Below are 2,640 nucleotides of genomic sequence, written 5' to 3'. Positions count from 1 at the left end.
GCTCAGCGCGTTCCCGCTCCGCAGGAGGCTGGGGAAGAACATATTTGGCAGAGTTCTTCAAAGCCACGTCATGGCGGTCAAAGTAGTCAGACACGGACAGGCAGACAGACAGGCAGACGCGGGAAGCGTGGAGCTGCAGGCTGAGGGGGCGGCGGATGGCGGCCTCCGAGTCCGGGCAGTCGTCCTGCGAGATGTGGTGGAAGTCCCTGTCGCTGTGGTCGTCATTGCCGCCATCGTTGTTGCGTGGTCATCATGGTGGGCGGCTAAGGAGAGGCGGCTGCGTGGTGCTGGGCTGGTCGCGGTAGCAGGGCCTTGGGGAGGCGGTGGCAGAGGCCTGGGGGGGGGGCAGCGAAGGCTGCATCTGGGTGGCTGGCTGGGATGGGTGAGCGCCAGGTTCGTCCAAGCTCTGTTGAAGTGGGAAACCACGGCGACTCTCTGAGAAGATGTTCACCTTCATTATTTTAAAAATATACCTAAAAAAATCCTCACCTGAGGATATTTTCCCATTGATTTTTATAGAGAAGGAAATACAGAGAAATATCAATGAAGAGAGACACATCGATTGGCTGTCTCCTGCAAGAGCCCTGACCAGGGCCTGGGCCAGGGAGGAGCCCCCAACCAAAGTACATGCTCTTGACCGGAATCGAACCTGGGACCCTTCAGTCTGCAGGCTGATACTCTATCCACTGAGCCAAACCAGCTAGTGCTAAAATATAGTTTTTAATCGAGTTTTAGAGAGAGAGAGAGGAAGGGAGAGGGAGATAGAAAGAGAAACATCCATATGAGAGAGAAACATCTATGGACCGCTCCCCATGCGCTCAAACCAGGGATCGAGCTGGCAACCTGGGCATGTGCCCTGATGGGGAATCAGACCAACCTTTTGGTGAGAGGACGCCCAACCAATCGAGCCACACGGGCCAGGGCTTACTTTCCTTATTTTTAAAAACGTGATTGTGTAGCCCTGGTCCGTGTGGCTTGCTTGGTTAGAGCGGCCTCCGTGCACCAGGGGACCGCGGGGAGGTGCTATCGGTTTACCATTCGGTCACCGTAAACGGTTTCTAACTCCTGGCGTCTACAGATCGCGCTGCACTGGACATCACTGTACAAAAAACTCACTTTTTCCCTGGTTATTTCCTCGAGATGAAGTCCTAGACCTGGAATTACTAGGTCAAAGTTAAAAACATTTAAAACGCCCTTACTATCTTTCTACATTGTCAGAATGAAAGGTGGCTTTAATTTATGCATCTGCGGGCAATGATACGATCTTTCCCCTCTAAAAAAGAATTTCCTCTTAACTATTGTAAAAGGTAATGGCAGCATCCTATTTTCCTTTCTATGCACGCCTGCGCCCACTCCTAAGGCGGTCCTTGCTTCCCGGTGCTTTTCTGTGAATTAGGCCCGTTTTTTTCCCCTGCGAGGATGCGTTTATTTCTTATTCACTTGCACAAGTTCTTTATAAACCAGAAATAGTATGCCGTTAGTTAACATATTTATGACAAATGTATCCCCAGATTGTCTTTTGGTTTCTAATTTTATTACCACTTCTGAGGTGCAGAAGTTTGCATCTTCACAGTTTTTTTTTTTTGTGATTTTCTCCACGGCTTTTTATACATTACAAACGCATCTCCATACTCACCTGAATGTTCCACTAGATTATTACATGTCCATTTTTTTAAAAAAAAGAAGTTAAGTCTTTAATTTGTCTGCAACTATTTTAATGAATGCTGTGAGATATAAATGGAACTGGACTTTTCCCAAACAGTCAATTTTTCCATTATTGTAACTGCTTCACATTTATTTTCCCTATTAGTTTGTGCTTCTTTTTATCATATATCATACGAGAATCCCTTTCTGGGCCATTCTACTCTATTTCATTCATCTGGTTTCTTCATGAACTAATGTGAAACTTTCTATTTTTCATATCTGGTATGGCAAGTTCTCCATATCATTCTTTTTTTTTTTTTTTTTTTTTTTTTTTTTTTTTTTAAATATATTTTATTGATTTTTTACAGAGAGAAAGGGAGAGAGATAGTTAGAAACATCGATGAGAGAGAAACATCGATCAGCTGCCTCCTGCACACCTCCTACTGGGGATGTGCCCGCAACCCAGGTACATGCCCTTGACCGGAATCGAACCCGGGACCTTTCAGTCCGCAGGCCGACGCTCCATCCACTGAGCCAAACCGGTTTCGGCAACTCCATATCATTCTTTTAAAAAAATCGTAGTTATTCTTATCAGTTTATTCATCCAGATGACATTTAGAATTTTGACACATTTCCCCCAGATCATGTGGAATTTTGGCTGCAATTGTTCCCACCAAGGATCAGGGTGTGGCTGTAGTTTTCTTCACATAGATTCTGCTCAATTGTTATTCCTAAGCAATTTATTGTGACTATTGAGAGTGGATTTCCCCACCCTCCATGCCCTGGCTACTACTCATTATTGTTAGAATAACAGAAAGCAAGTGATTTTTTCTTTTTTCTTTTTTGCTGCTACCAATTCTGAGACTGTCTTAAACGCTTATTTTTGGGGTCCTCTAGATGGGCCATCACACATACAAATAATGGTACTTTGGTGTCTTCTTTCTGACACTTCGGTGGCCTTCTTGCTGCTGTTCCCGCGTCGCTGCCTCCCTGAGG

The sequence above is a fragment of the Myotis lucifugus genome, unplaced genomic scaffold (assembly GCF_000147115.1).
Source record: "Myotis lucifugus unplaced genomic scaffold, Myoluc2.0 scaffold_218, whole genome shotgun sequence".
Taxonomy (NCBI): domain Eukaryota; kingdom Metazoa; phylum Chordata; class Mammalia; order Chiroptera; family Vespertilionidae; genus Myotis; species Myotis lucifugus.
Note: the sequence above shows the minus strand (reverse complement) of the source record.